Source organism: Oryctolagus cuniculus, chromosome 11 (genome assembly GCF_964237555.1).
Source record: "Oryctolagus cuniculus chromosome 11, mOryCun1.1, whole genome shotgun sequence".
Lineage (NCBI taxonomy): Eukaryota > Metazoa > Chordata > Mammalia > Lagomorpha > Leporidae > Oryctolagus > Oryctolagus cuniculus.
Window position 1 is genome coordinate 110,605,588 of NC_091442.1, and position 16,210 is coordinate 110,621,797.

At 53.6% G+C, this 16,210-nt stretch overlaps 1 protein-coding gene and 1 long non-coding RNA gene across 5 annotated transcripts in view; one reads left to right on the forward strand and one right to left on the reverse strand.

Moving 5' to 3' along the window:
• SYN3 (synapsin III) overlaps positions 1 to 16,210 on the reverse strand; it is a 455,954-nt gene that overhangs the window by 190,402 nt on the left and 249,342 nt on the right.
• The window catches only part of LOC103348404 (uncharacterized), a 78,487-nt gene that overhangs the window by 54,614 nt on the left and 7,663 nt on the right, over positions 1 to 16,210 (forward strand). The gene's annotated exons all lie outside the window — the stretch shown is intronic.

Sequence of the window (16,210 nt, forward strand, 5' to 3'; positions counted from 1 at the left end):
TCTGCACAGAGCCTCGTCCCCAAATCCTTTCTCCACAAGGTGAGGGAGCGAATTCATTCCCATCTACTGCATCCTGGTGGCAGAGTTGGCGTTACCTAGAGCTCCTCCACATTTCCCATCCTCCCTAGAAGTCAAGGCCAGGCCCTCCGCGGGTTCTGGTCGATGGACTTTGAGCAGAGGGGCTGAGGTGTGGCTTCCTCTTAGCTGAGGAGGCAGCTAAGAGTGGGGGCACCTCCTCCGTCTTTCTGTTCTTTCCTGGCCTTGCTGACCATGGACACAGTGTGTTCCAACTAAGTAGGTGCCAGATGGAAGAGGCCTGCCTGCCCCACACCAGTAGTCATGTGAACCTTTGGTCTGATTTGCTTAATTATCCTAATATGGTAACAATAACCATAACCAAATCACTTGTTTCTCGGTGACTCTACCAGATGCTATGCACTCTGCATATGTCAAGTACTTGGACAGCAGTTACTTATTTACAGACTTCAGCAAGTGGGCTCTGGATGTGTTCCAGGCATGGGAGGGGAAAGACTCTCTGGGAGATGAGATTCTCAGGCATAAACAACTCCATTACCAGAGATGATACCAACAGTGGCACAAGCCTGCAAAATGCTTGCTGTCATGAGTGGACACCACTTCACTAAGTAGAATTCATCCTTATTTCAAGGAGCAAGAAATATGCAGGGCTCATCCAGGAAAATAAAACTGGGAAGACTTTCAAATACCACTGGAAGGGGAAGAAAAGCCCCCGAAGGTGGGACTCTCCTTCCCCTCCCCCAGTGGTAAATGCAGAGCGCCAAGTTGAAGCTCTTGCCGGGTGAGTCTGGAGAGGAAGATAGTTCTTCCTGATGCCTGGTTTCCTCTAAGAACAGATCCTGTCCCCTTACTCCCTGCTGGCTTCTCACAGCCCTTAGGGTTCAGCAAGACACCAGGACCCTGAGGGAAGTCCCTCCTACAGGCAGAAGCCACGTCTTCCCACCTAATTTCTCAGGGAGCAAAGGTGGTGTTTGCTTTCTCACCCACTCCCTCTTTTTTTCTTTTTCCTCCAATCTGGATTCTGCCAGGGAAGGCAGACGTCATGTACTGGATCCCTTCACAGACCCCCAGAGTCAGCTTTGCTTTCAGCTCCATGTCACTGGTGAGGACACAAGCCAAGAGCCCCAAAGTTACTTGAATCTGGTCATATCCAGGGCAGATACTCACCTGGTCCATGTAAGTGTGGCTTATCTGTTCTTAGAAATATTCAGACATTTCTGTACTGCTTCCAAATTAGCTACTGCCCTGACTCTCCCGCCTCTACCCCTACCTTGAGATCCAAAAGCTAAAAGGGTAACACAAGGCCTAGAAGGGGCTTCAGGACCCTATTCCAAAGCTATAGCTGACTTGGCAGTTCCCGGACTGTGTCAGTTTTTAAGTATTTTGAGTGGCATGGCTGATGGGTGCCAGAGTTTGTGTGAAGCCGTGTCCTGCTGGGTCAAGGGCTAATGCTCTTTCTGTGCTACCAGCTGCTTCATGCTCAGAGCAAGGGGTGGGGGTGGGGGGCTTGTGCTGCCACCCCTGTACAAGCTGGATCACCACAGGAGCCTGGGGTCAGCTTTGGAAGACACACACTCAGAACAGCACTATGTCCATGGAAGTTGTCCAAAGGAGAGTGACAAGGATAAGGGAAACTTGCAACCACTGCATAGAAGGAAGAGCTGGCAGAATGGTGGCTGTCAGCTCGGAGAAGACCCAGGGGACATGAAAGCTGCCTTCAGGTATTTGAAGGGCAGTGGTAGGCAAAAGATTAGAACCAGGCATGGAACTGGCACCAATGGCTGGAGTTACCAGCCAATTCAGTCCTTGTGTGTTCATTTGCTGGGTAATTACTTTCTGGACACCTGGTCTGGGCAGGTGCTAAAGAAGGCCTGAAAATCTATAAGGAGAGCTGTCACTGGGGTTGGGGGGAGGCAGAGTCATAAAGAAATGCTGGGAGGGGTGGGGACTGGACCCTGAAGGCTTTGGGGGGAAGCTGGTCAGCCCCCTGAGGGAGAAGGATTCTGATCTGAATCTTAGAGAGTGGCTGGGATATTGCCCATCAGGGAAGGGAGGCGAGTCCTGGAGAAGTCACGGAAGTTGGAGCCAGTGTGCAGCCTTTAGAGGTGGGAGCTGGGCTGTGGCTCATGGGGTCGAAGCGCAGCTGGAGCTGATGGGAGGAGTCTGGGATGGGAAGGGGTCTGAGGGGATGGGACAGAACCCTGAAGAGATGGCGAGGAAAGAGTGGATATTAACCAGTGGATGCCAGCCCCAGCCGGAGCTGCTTGGAGTTGTTTCTGCAGCCACTCAGCTTTCAGCTCAGTGCAGGAGGAACCCCCTCAAATGAGAGCCGTGCACAGGTGAGGTCTGGTGCCAGGACGTGACGCACTCTCTGCCACCAGGGACACTCGAGGAGGAATGGGAGGGCTGTCGGTCAGCAGATCGCAGTATCCACAGTGATCAGGTGAGGGGACCTCGATGTCCGTCCCAGCCGTGGGATTCTCTGAGAACTGCAGGTCACGATCCCCGAGGGCAGCAGGCAAAGGGGGTGGGAGAAGATGATTTGGGGAACACAGGGTGGGCACTAGGTGAATGTTCCCACTTGGCTTCGGCTAATTTTATTTCTAGAAAGCCGATAGCAAGGCAGACACTGGCCCTCTATCCTGGGTCTCCCAGTGAGGTTCTGAATGTCTTAAAACACTTGGGCAAGAGGGGAACACTCCAAGTTGACAATAATAGGCTGGTACTTTCTGATGCCAGAGCAGTTCCCAGGAGTTTACCTGGGTCAGCTCATTCAGTCCCCGGCGGCTACACACAGTGAGATTATCACCCCCATTTCACAGATGAAGCCACTGAGCTACAGAGAGCTAAGCGACTTGCCCAAGATGGCAGAGCTAGGATTCAAATCTAAGCATGTGACTCGCATGCCCAGTTCTTAACCACTACATACCCTCGTAGTGTGTACCGTCCCCTGACAAAACAGGCTTTTAAAAGTTATTAGAGCTCAAAGCATTATTTGCCAACAGATAAATTAGAGACAGTCGTGGCTTTGCGGAGGGTTTTTCAAGGGTCTCTTTAAATAGCTCCTTCCTGAGGGTCTGATATTGATCAGATTACGGTAAAATGTCTCAAGCCAAAGAGTTCCTACCAATAACCAATAAATCCTACCAACCACAAGGATAAGGCAGATATGAGCTGATTCAGTGTTCTAGTTCGAACCCTTCCACCTTTCCAGAAAGGAGGATACAGCACCAGGTACTTGACCACCCAGTCCAGAATGACTCCTGGGCCTTGCCATGGATCCTCTCGTAGGATCCTGTGGAAATTTCTGGAACTGCAGAAGACAGAGGGGCATCAGACCTGGCTCAGATTCGGAGCTTTGATGATTGCTAGCTGGGTAGCCAAGGCCGGGGAGGAAAGGCAGGTGGGGATGGGAAGGGACCTGATAGCCATCCCCATGGCAACCAATGTTTGCTGCTCTCCTGTTACCACACACAGACATGTCTTATCTCACACTGCAGAAAAGGAAGCAGAGGACCACAGAGGAAGAGAAAGTCACCCCAGGTCAGCCAGTGAGGAGGCAGACGAGCTGGGGTTGGAACTTAGCACTGCTGAGTCTACAGCCCTGTCTGTGGCTTCCCGTTTCTCCTCCTTAGTCTTATTTTCTCATCTTCAACATGAAACAGGCACTTTATCTCCATCCTTTCCCACTGCACAGATTATGCACGAGAATATTCCATTGTCCATCGAATCCTGACATCAACAGCAATGCTGACGACAAAAACAGTGAACGTTAAAGAGGTACCAGGGCCCTGGAACTCTTCCAGGCCCCTTATAAGAATTAACACATTGAATGCTCCTGAGGACTCTGTGAAGTGTGATAACCTCTATTCATAGAAAAAGAATCAAAGCAACTGAGTAATTTAGCCAGAGTAACACAGGGGATTGTCCATTAAGTAGTAATGAATAGTAACAAATCCATCAAACCCTTTGGGCTCATTCAAGACTGTACAATGATCAATCCATCAGTTTGAGATAATCAGCATTTTAAACACTGTTCCAGGAACTCCCTGAATGAGGACAAGTGTATGACTCACATGTGGCTTTGGGAAATATAGGAAATAGCTGATGGATTCCTGAGGGCTGGCTGGGAAGGGGTGGCCCGTGTTGGAAGTCACAGCAGGCTAATGCCTAACATTCCAGCTTTGATTCCGCACATTCAATCTCACAGCAGATCAGGACTTAAGGCATAATCCTTGGCTGGCTCCTGAAGATGACTGCGCGTCATTCTGGTGCCCTGTGCCAGCTCGGGGCAGTGGACGCAAGGAAGTGAGGATGGTGACAGGGGAGAGGGGAGGAGCATTATGGGAAGAGAGACAGAGGAGAGAGGCTGGAGGCTGAGGCAGCCTTTCACTGCTGGCTGCCGCCGGCCTGCTTGGGAAGGCTGACATCCCAGGCCCCATGAGTTTCAGCAGGGCAGCTTCTTGTTCGAAAAGGAGGGCAGTGGAGATGCGGCACTTCCCTTCTCCAGGTAGACAGCGTGAGCTGTCTGAGTCCTGGGCTCGGGTGCCCACTGTCTTTAGCTCTCCCTCTCTGTGGGCTCTGCTTAGTACAGGTGAGCTCGAAGGTCCACCTGGGCCATCCACCTCTGCCCCTCTGCCATCCCTTCCCTCGTGGGGACTGGGAAATCTGAGGCATCCGCAGGAGGCACGGGGTTGGCATTCCTGGGGGCCGTGCCCTCTCCTTTTGGTCCCTTGCTCAGGTGGGTTTGAAGTCACTGCCTGTCTTCCCTCGCGCCTGCTCCAGCCTCAGGCCACACATCTGGAGAGTGGGACTCTGCCCTTCCCCAGATGTTTGGGGGTGGAGGGACTGGACAGTAGAGGGCCTGGGAGGCAGGCTCGCTGACTGATGCCTCCTGTTTGTCTCCTTTCTGGAAATCTTTTCTTTCTTGCCAAGGGAATGTGCAGCTTTGGGCAGGAGCCTTGTCAGAGCTCCTCCGTAGCTTCCCCCGCCCACTGCCCCTGGATCTGGAGGCGGGGAACGCAGACGGGTCTGCAAGAGGCGGCCTCTGCTTTTTCCTGGCTTAGTCACAGCCGAGGTATTTGGTGCCCTGGACTACCTGGGAGGGGAAAGGGCAGAGAGGAGACAGAGACAGGAGGGGAGAAGAGAGAGACAGGAAGAGGGCGAGGGAGAGAGAGAGACGGATGAGCAGTCATGGAGGTGGAGGCGAGCACGGGGTGTATTGTGGAGTGAGAGCGAGACCCAGATCTAGTTGGCACAGAGAGGGACCAAGACAAGGAGAGAGAAACACAGGAGGGAAGAGAGACAGCAAAGGCAGAGGAGGTCCCACCCCGGCCCCCTGCCACCCAGGAATTCCCATGTCTTAGAAGAGCAGGAAAGGGGACCGCTTTGTGGCGCAGTGACTTAATCCATCGCCTGCAGAGCCTGCATCCCATATGGGCGCCAGTTTGAGTCCTGGCTGCTCCACTTCTGATCCAGTTCCTTGCCAATACACCTGGGAAAGCAGCAGAGGATGGCCCAAGTGCTTGGGCCCCTGTACCCGTGTAGGAGACCCAGATGAAGCTCCTGGCTCCTAGCCCAGCCCTGGCTGTTGCAGCCATTTGGGGAGTGCGCCAGCAGATGGAAGATCTCTCTCTCTCTCTGTCTTTCTCCCTGCTCCGTGTACTTCTGACTTTCGAGTAAGTAAATTAAAAAACTTAAGAAAAGAGTAGGAAAGAAGGAGAGAGTGCATTGCATGCTCCAGAGAAGGAAAGCTGACACACCTTCTCGAAGTCAATCTGACATTGACTCAGGGCCGACTTCCAGGTCACTTTCTGAGTTTTGCAGCCTCATGTATTAGTGTGGACTCAGCCTTCTTATCTATGGAATGTGGGCAATGGCAGTTGCCCCACAGAGGGCTGAGCGGAGCGTGACAGGCTGTGCAGACTGGGAAGTGAGTGAGCAGAGCCGGGTCTCTGTTGCCGCAGAAGGGATGGAGGAAGGGACCTCTGGCAGCCTCCCCTTCGGACTTGGGTTCACGGCCAGTTGGTTTCCTTTCCCAGCAAGATGATCTGATCAACAGCAAGCATTGATGTTCACGTGAAGGCTGCCCAGTAGATCCAGCCAATCTCCCTGGGTGACCGGGAGGAAGCCACTTCCGCTCTCTGGGGCCCTCTGCAATGACAGGTGGACTGGACACTTAAAAGCGTCCCCTGGCTTGGAGTGCTCACAGATCTGTGACTCTGGGATGAAGAGGTGCTAGTGTGGGAAGCCTTCACATTTAGACATGACTGGGTGAGGGTTGGGCACCTCACCTGTGTCTCTTCCTCCAGGGAGTTTTCCCTGATTCTTCTAGGCCAGGTACAACGCCCGTTTCTGGGCTCCTGGTCACAGCCCCCTGTCTTAGCATTGCTTGGTGCTGTGGTTGTCTGTGATGTGACTTTCCTGACTGAACACTGGCAGTCACCCCAGAGAGGGCTGAGCGGGGGGTGACAGGCCGTGCAAGCCGTGAAGGCACAGCCCCTCTTGTTCACCTGAGTGGCACATGGCAGGCATTCAGTGGACGCGGTGGACCTGAGTGGGACTGAGATGGCAGCCCACATTCCTTCCCACTAGGCCAGACGTTTTCAAGGAGGAAGGGCCAGGGCCAGGCTGAGCTGCCGGAGGCTTTGGACCATGTACGCTGCGCTTCAAGTGCGCTCTGGGAGCCGAGCGAGATTCCAGGACAGCCGAGCGCCAAGAAGAGGGCGAGGTGGACTCGCTGGCTGGCAGGGCACGGGTGGGGCGAGCGAGGGCGGGGAGCAGTTTAACAGGGCGGAGAACTTTCTCCAGCACTCTGCGCTCTGCGTAATGTTTCCGCAGACATTCTTTTCTGGGAGCTTTTTTTTTTTTTTTTTTTGACAGGCAGAGTGAACAGTGAGAGAGAGAGAGAGAAAGGTCTTCCTTTTGCCATTGGTTCACCCTCCAATGGCCGCCGCGGCCAGCGCGCTGCGGCCAGCACACCGCACTGATCTGATGGCAGGAGCCAGGTGCTTCTCCTGGTCTCCCATGGGGTGCAGGGCCCAAGCACTTGGGCCATCCTCCACTGCACTCCCTGGCCACAGCAGAGAGCTGGCCTGGAAGAGGAGCAACAGGGACAGAATCCGGCATCTGGGAGCCTTTTAAGAGTCCTAAGGGCTGGGTAGGGTGGGTTCACACATCCCTGCTTTCCTTCTCAGATGTGTGGGACGAGGCTGAGGGGGAGGTCACACAGCCACAGTGACATGAGATTCCTGGATTTCAGGTCCAGTGTGCTGCTGAGACCGGGAACGGTGGCAGCTGGTGCCCAGGTCTGGCACCAATCACTGGTGGCTTCCTGAGGTGTGCAGTCTTTCTCAACCCATCTATGTTGAGGACATACAAGTGGGACTGCTGTTGACTGAACACTGGTAACGTGCTTTGTTCCAAGTACTTTGTCACATATCTGATCTATGACCTTATGGGACAGATTCCAATATTAACCCCACTTTACAGGTGGGGAAACAGGCTCAAACAATGAGGAATCAACTGGAGGTCAGACAGCGAGTGAAGAGCCTAGATTCGAACCCAAGTACTCAACTACCCATCTCTCAACTACCCAGCCTCTTGCGGATTTAATTTTCTGGACCAGTGCCCAGAGAACCTGTGAGGCATTGTCGGTGGAGAGGCCTATTGCTGGCTTTGGTTCTCCACACAGGGAGACACACCTGTCTCAGGACTGTCTTGGCCACTGGTTCCTGGGACTCCTCCCTGGAATGCACTGGCCACAGGTTGCAGAGTTAGCAGGTCCCAGGGGGAGGCAGGCCGAGGCTGAGGCCTTGCCCTCTGCAGCCTGTGCCCATGACTGGGAGTCAGCCGACCTGGATACTGCCTCGTGACCTGGAGGAGCTTGATGTTGGGGTCACACAAAGCCAGATTCCAGTCCAGCTTGAAGCTTAGCTGGATGACCCTTGGTGAGGCAGGCGCTCTCACTGAACCTCAGTTTCCCCATTTATAATAAGGGGATAATGTGAGTTTCCTAATAAGGGAACTAAATGGCATGGTTACCTGAGGTGTGTTCCTGCAGTATCCAGCACATGGTGGATGACTCAGTAATTCTTCCTTCAAGACAAGGTGGCCCAGGAGAAAGAGCATGGGATTTGGGGTTAGAAGGCTTCATTCTGGTGACACGCTTGGGTCCTTTTTCTTGGGCTGCCCTACATGTGGTTGACTGAAAACAGTGGCCATTCTGTCCCCTCTTTCCCCCAGTTCCCTCTCCAAATAGCCGTTCCTACCCAGCTATTTTGGACTGTGGAACATTAGCTGTCTCAGTTGGTTTGGGAGGGCATCACAGAAATCATTAGACAGGGGACCAGCATTGTGGCATCATGGGTAAAGTCATCTGGGTGCTGGTTCGAGTCCTGGCTACTCCACTTCCGATCTGGCTCCCTGTTAATGTGCCTGGGAAAGCAGAGGAAAATGACTCAAGTCCTTGGGTCCCTGCACTCATATGGGAGACCTGAATGAAATTGCTGGCTCCTGGCTTTGGATCAGCTCAGCTCCGGCTGTTGTAGCCATTTAGGGAGTGAACCAGTGGATGGAAGCTATTCTCTTTCTCTTTCTTTCTCTCTCTCTCTCTCTCTTTCTGCCTTTCAAAAAAATATCAAAATTCCCATAGGCTGGTGGCTTATAAACAGCAGGAATTCTTTTCGCCCAGTTTGGGGGCTAGGAAGTGCTGGGAGGTTTGGTGTCTACTGAGGGTTTTCTTCCTGGCCCACAGGGAGCTGTCTTCTCATGGTGTCCCTGTATGGCAGAAGTGTGGAGGGGTATTTTGGGGGCCTCTTCTGTAGGGGCACCAATCCTATACACCAGGACCCTGTCCTTATGACCAGACACCCCCACCTCCTACTCTCCATGACCTTGGGAGTGAAGGTTTAACATATAAAACTGAGAGAAACACAAACCCTCAGTGTGGACCATTAGCTTTTTCGGAAGATCCCGGCTTTGCAGGGTTCTTCAGGCCTAACCCCACGTCAGCCATCTGGCAGGTGATAAGCACTGGTCTGGCACAACAGGGATGGGAGGGAGGTGTGCGGTGAGTGGTCCCGGGTTGAGCCTAGGACGCCGAGCTCTCCTGGAGTGCAGCCAGTCAAACCAGGGGGGATTTCAGTGACACTCAAGACATTGCCAAGTGCAGTTCAAGGCAGTGGCCCAGGGGTGGAGAAGAGTAAGTGTGGGGCCAGATCCCGGGTGACCTCCTTCACAAACTCATTCTGTAGACACCTACTACGTGCCAGGCCCTGTGCGAGGTGCTGGGGACACAGTGGTGAATGGGACAGAGGAGGTTTGCTGGTGGTGACCTTGACAGGGTGTTGACAGCCGCGGCTGTCACTCTCTTGAGTCAGAGTTGAAGAATCTGAGCAGGGGGCATAGTGTCATTTGTTTGCAAAGAGGGTGGTTTCTGGGAGCCCCTGTGACAGGGCCTCCTGGGAGCAGTCTGGCAGGGGCCAGCAGGGGATGAAGTGCTTCCGCAGCAGAAGCAGACCGAGGGAAGTCCTCATCTAGGGTGGCCATCCTGGGCAGTTACCCGCAGACAGGTGAGGCCCGTGCACTGATCTTTAAAAGCACAAGTAATCCCTCCCAGAGAAAAAGCAAGGCAGCGTGCGTCTTCTCTGGACTGTTGATTGTCTAGCTCCCCCCCATCAGACAGAGGCCTCCTGGAGGGCAGGATTTCTTACTGCCAGTCCCCAGCTCCTCCGCAGTGCTTGGGATCTCCTAGGTATTCAGTCAACGCAGTGCTATCATTGTTGACGTGGTCACGGTTGAGCGAGCACACGCATCTGAGTCCCTTAGGCATGGACTTGATGAGCCTGTATTGTGAGTTCTTACTGAGGGAACGCTGGGAACGGCAGCGAGCCTATAGTAAGCACCAGCTGTATGCTCAGTGCCGGGCCCATGCTCTTGACCTATGGATCCATCTCCAGCCACCTCGGGGCTGTTCTTTCCTGTCTGCTGGCTCAGTTCGGAGCAGCCCCCTCTCTCCTCGCTAAGCATTTGCTGTGCTCATTACCAAACCCTGCACATTTCAGAGCCCCCTTGTCCCGGAGCCCCCTGATTGGGCTTGCCTGCCTCTGGCCCCAGCTTCTCTGTGGTCTTGGCAGGGCTTGTCTGTCCCTACACATTCCTTCCCCTAGCGTCTCTATCTCACGGGCCCCTAGCTGTGTTTTCCTGAGCAGGTGCAGCTCTCTGCTGTCCCCGCCCCACTGCCAGCCTCACGGCCACCTTCAGGAGTGGATCCCGTCTCTCCCAGTTGACAGAGCAACCCATGGCCCCTGCTCTTGCCTGCAATTTGCCCTCCCTCTGGGATTCTGGTTCCCTTGTCAATCTCTGCTGTATCCAGGAACGGCTCTGAGGCACACATGGCCGTGGAGCAGATATGGGAGAGGTGGTGCTGGGCCCGCGGCAGGGGCAGACATGAGCTGGCCCCTCTGGGTCACAGAGCAGTGGAGGGAGGTGAGCGGAAGCTCCAGGACCCATCAGGGGGAAGCCGAGGACCCTGGGGAAAGCAGCAGCCTCCCTCAGAGCTGCTGAAGCCTAAGTTGGTCCGGAACAGCCTGGACTTCCTCTTGGCTGTGAGCCCAGCCACAGGGGCTCCAGTGTCAAGGCCAAGGGGCGCCTGGGTCCTTGAGTAAGACACTGCATGCCCTTCCCCACCTCGTCCTGAGCCCTCAAACACGAGAGCCTGGAAAGGCCAAGAGGTCAGGGTGCATGGAAGGGCCAGAGGTCACAGGCCCAGCAGGTCTGTAGGCGCTGACCATGTGACTCCAAGCGAGGCAGGCAGTGCTCCTTCCTGTCCCAGGGAACAACCCCAAGGCATCAGCACTTGGCCACCTCCAGAAATTCCAGATTCCTGACTCAGGCTGTCTCCAGAGGAGCAGCCGCTGTCTTGGGAAGACCCTGGCCATCTTGTGACAATGACACACAGGGAGGTTCACGGGCAAGGGTTGCAGGAGGACTGACCACCATGGGAAGGGCCCTGGGCCAACAGACTTCCTAACGGGGCTCCCACATGGCCACTGCTGGGCTTCTGAGCCTGCTGGAGACCCTCACTGGCTCCCCACAGTCATAGGAGTCCCACTTCTGGCAGCCCAGGTCCCCAGCCACCTTTTCTGCTTCCACTGTAGTCTTTCGTGAACCCCACACTTGAAAAGCGTCTTTATTATTCTTGGGCTTTGATTTGTGTCAGCCACTCCACAGACATCGTGTCCTTCACCCAGGCGTTCACTCAGCAAACATAGATGGGAGATGACTGTGGGCCAGGCGTTGAGCCAGACCTTGGCCTTCAAAGAGTGAAGGAGAGGGAGAGGGGGCTGCATTCATGGAGGCCATATATTAGTGCAGAATGGTTATCCCATTTTACAGAAGAGAAAGTAAAGGCTTGGATGGGGTCAGCAGGTAGCAGAGCAGTGACTGGACCACAGATGGGTTTGACTCCAAAGCAGTTCTCCCCCCCACACTGCCATGACCACTTGAAGGCCCCAGACTGCAGGAGTACACTGGACCTTTGGGCTTGGTGCACCTGACCCCCCATCCTGCCGTTCCTCCTCACCTCTTCTCCAACCAGCCAGTTCCCTTTCTTTTTCTTCTTTTTGCATGAAAAGTTTTATGTTTCTTTATTTTCATTTTATTTGAAAGTCAAACAGAAAGACAAAGAGAGATCTTCCATCCACTGGTTGGCTCCCCCAACACCCCTAACAGCCAGAGTTGGGTCAGGCTGAAGCCCGGAGTCAGGAACTCCATCCAGGTCTTCTGTGTAGGTGGCAGGGACTCAGGTACTTGAGCCGCCACCTGCTGCCTAGCAGGGTGCACACTGGCAGGAAGGAGGATTGGAAACGGAGGAGCTGGGACTCGAACTGGGCACTCTGGTATGAGATGTGGGCATCCAAGGGGCATCTTAACCATTGTGCCGAACACTGACCCCTGTTTGGTATTTTTAATGTTTCCCCCCAGCTTTGAGGTACAATTAGCACATAAAAGCTGCATGTACTAAAGGTGCACAATGTGCTGTTTCGAAGCCATACCCATTGTGAAATGAGCATGGCCAGCAGGTAATTCACGGCCCGTCACTTCACATCTGCGTTTTTCTGTGATGAGAGCATCTAAGATCTAGTCTGTTAGCGCATGCTGAGTACACAGGGGGCATGACCGACTCCAGTCCCCACGCTGTGTGTTAGGCCCCGCAGCCTGCACACCAGCCTCTGTCTTTCTCCAGGACTCTTGTGCTTACCTCCTCCTCCAGGAAGCCTTCCTTGCTCCCTGCTCCTCCCTGGGCTGGAGGAGGTGTCCCCTCCCTTCCCCTTCCCTGACTCACAGGTTCAGGGTCATCAATGGAGTCGCTCCTGCCCTCCTTTGGCTGTGGTGTCCACTAGAAAGTGCATCCCTGTGGGCAGGCCCATGTCTCAGTGACTCAGGGTGGGGGGCCCAGGCTCAGGGGCTCTATCTCCCCCTGTCCTAGGGCATCTCTCTGGGGATCACTGGCAAAGCACTCCCTTGGCAGGAAGTTTTGATTCCTGCTGAAATAGAATTGCCTCTGGAGCATCTGGCACCTCAATAGGAACACGGCTCCCAGATCGGGGTTCCATGAAGAAGAGCTTACATCTGAAGGGCTTGCTGCCACAGGCGGCCAACAGGGGGTGCTGCAGGAGAGGGCGGTCCATCGGCAGGTGCCTCTGCCTGCTCTTCTTCGCTTTATGTCTGTCATTCTCCCAATCATTGACTACTGAACCATCCCAGAGCCCCCGGGGCCATCCTATTCTGTGACCACAGACCTTCCGCCTCTGGGCAAGATACACAGGTTTCTCAAACATGGTAACTCACCTTGGCTCTTCCCTCGCCCTCACTCTGATCCACATCACAAACCCCAGCAAGTTCCCAGATGTTCTCTGAACTGACTCTGCTCTCAGCGCCTTTGCACCTGCCGCACTCAGTCTCCATCCGACCACACCCTTTCCCCAGAGGCCCCAGGCTGAGAAAGTGCTTCCCTCTGCATTTCCTGCTGGGGGAGCCTTGGGTCAGGGCCAGAAAGGCCTCCAGAAATTCTCCCCGGCTGAGTCACGTTTCTCCCCACGGGCCCCATAGCAGGCCCAGCCAGGGAGGCGGGAACTCCCCTGGGTAGGCAGGGGCTCCCCGTGTCTGTTCCCTGTGCAAGCATGATGTGGAGACGCAGCGGGGTTCCAGATCCCTCCCTCCACAGCCCTGCTGTGGGAGCCAAGGACTGGGGCAGAGCTTGGACATCGGCCCTGAGGAGTTGAGGAACGGTGAGGAAGGGGGGAGGTTGGAGGAAGGACACTAACATCAAACGTTTCCTGAGGGCTATGGAGCTTTTGGCAAATACCATGTTGTCAGACTTCCCGACCGCATTGAGGTAAGGCGGCCACAATCTCTGTTTTACCAAAGCTAAAATGGAGGCTTGGAGAAATAAAATGTTCTGTCCAAGGTGGAATCCCTAGTTCCATTTGGTGGCGGTTGCTGTTCTCACTTCCACCTGCCCCCCACACCCACCATGACTGTTCTGGAAGCATAAGCAATCTTGGAAGTCCTTGAAGACCAGTGTTAGAACCAGGAAAAGTTACAGGGAAAGATAAGCTTGTTCGGGTCCATGGGGCCCCGTTTATGATGGAGAGCCAAAGGCCAAGGAGGTTTTCCCAGTATCAAAGCGAGGGAGTAGCAGAACCAAGATTTGCACTCAGGTCTTTTGATGCCAACCGTAGTATTCTTTCCATTCATTTAGCTAAAGACTCTAAAGACAAATAGCTTTCTCATTCAGGAACTCATGCCCCAGGTCTACTCCAAGTCCCATAAGCACAGATGTCACTTTTCTGTCCTGAGCAGTGTGACAAGAAAGAATCTACAGCTGTCCCATCGTAGGCGACCCTTCACCGGCCCTACTGCAGTGCCCCCCGACCTTCTCACGTGCAGTCCCTTGTCTATAACAAAAACCTTGTGATGCCCTTTGTGCTGGGTTGAATAAAATCCATAGTTAACACACATGCACAATTTTCTAAAGAAAAAAAGAATGGAGAGTCCCAGCTGTCATGTAAAGAAAAAATCAAATAGAAATAATTTATAATAAAATTGCTGCTTGCACTCATGCATAAAATGACCACAAAGGTTGTAGCTACAAGTCTGAGCTGAGATGTTTCACTAGCAGCTGTCCAAAGCGGAGTTACCATGAGTGGCATAATTTTTGGAAATGGTTGACAACTCTTGGTAATGTTTCACCTAAAACAAAGTGGTATCTTCCCTGAATTTATGGCAGCTGCATATTTGGGGGAAAAAAGTGAATATTGCAAATTCTCCTGGCCCGAATGCTTTGTGTTTGAATTTAACATGGAGTTGGGTTCTCGCCTCAGATGGGTGTAAATGGGTTTCCATCTGTTGGGCGCGTGGTGGGACAGCTCTCATCTGTGCACTCTCCCCAGGGGCATTCCTAGCCCCTTCCTCTATGTGTGCTGTCTTAGTCTGTTTTCTGTTGCTGTAACAAGATACCTGAGGCTGGATCAGGTGTAAAGAAAAGAGGTTGATTTAGCTCACAATTCTGGAGACTCAAGAGTGTGGTGCCCGTCTCAGCTGGGCTCTGGTGAGGGCCTCCCAACTACAGACATCACAGCTTGGCAGGTGGCATCATGAGAGCAGCACGTGTGAGAGGTCAGCTCACATGGCAAGACAGGAAGACGGAAGGAGTCAAGAGCCAGGCTTGCCCATTTTATAGCAGCCCACTCTCATGGGAACTATTCAGGACCCTGTGAGAAGTACATTCGTCCCTTCCAAGGGTGGCACTCTCAAATGACCTAACCACCTTCCACTGAGCCCCATCTCTTAAAGGCTCCACCGCCTCAACACTATCACGCTGCTGATGGAGATTCTAGTACGAGAACCTTTGATGGGTAGAGGCATACTCAAACCATAGCACTCCCACAGTGCCCATTGCTAGTAATGCCAACCAATAGCCTTCCTGAAGTTTCCAGACTACACCCTAAGGGGTGCACTGTGCCCATAGAGGACCACTGCCCATTGACCACATGTTTAAGCTTTACTCCTAACTTTGTATCCCAACCTCTTGACATCTTCCTATTGCTCAAGCCTGGTATTTACTTGTGGTGTCCAGATGGGAGTGGCAGCGAGCAAGCGGGGATGGGAAGAGCTGTAGAGTAGGAGCGCAGGTGACCTCGCTTACCGAGGTGTGTCTCAGGCTACCAGGGACACAGTATGTGTGTAACAAGTGCTTGGAAATGCAGTGATTCACTGTGTGGCTTTGGGAAGGTCACTTAGCCTTCCTGAACCTTCCATCCCCTCTGAGTGGACAGATAGATGGTCAACTCAGGAATGAGTCCACAACTATCAGTTAATGATGAAAACTGCAGTCATGGTGGGATCTGTCTGGGATGGAATTCTGGATCATGGAGCAGCTACGAGGGTTTCAGATCTGCCTCTGACTAGCCTATGTCCGTGAGTTTCTGGAAAGGTGGCTCCTGCCAACCTTGAGATCCAGGGATTCTTGAGAGGTGTTCCCAGTCGCCACATGCTCGCCTGCTTTGTGCGCACACCACGCACCAGCCCCACACAACACCAGCCCCACACAACACCAGGCTGGGCTCCACCTCCATTCTGCTCCCCTGTGGTTCAGGTGAAGGAGAAAGCAATCAATTACTGAGTAATTGCTTGGCGCTTTATTTTCCCCTAAACTATGCCATTAAATCTCATTCTCACAGCAGGGCGAGCTGAGGGCAACTTAACTCACCAGGGTCCCCAAGCGAGCGGGAGGTGGAACCTTGCACAGCCGTCGTTCCTTCCCCCTCCATGGGGAGGTTGACAGAGGAGATACTCAGGGCACCCCATGGACAGAGGCGTGGGTCAGCTTCCCCCAGGTGCAGACCAATCCACATCCGCACTACCCAGAGAGGGCAGCGTTAAGACAGACAGAGAGGAGATGGGCGTAGGGGAGTGTCAGGACTCTCAAGGGCTGGGCTGGAAGTGAGGCAAGGGATGGATTTTGAGCAAGTCAAGAGAGCAGGTGCTTTAAGAAAGCCAGGAGACTTCAACCTGGTCCCGTGCTGGTCCTGGGGGCAGACTTTGTAAGGTGTTCTCCCTTAGGTTTCTCACAACCTCCCATCTCAGCCCTTTCACCCCAGCAGGGGGA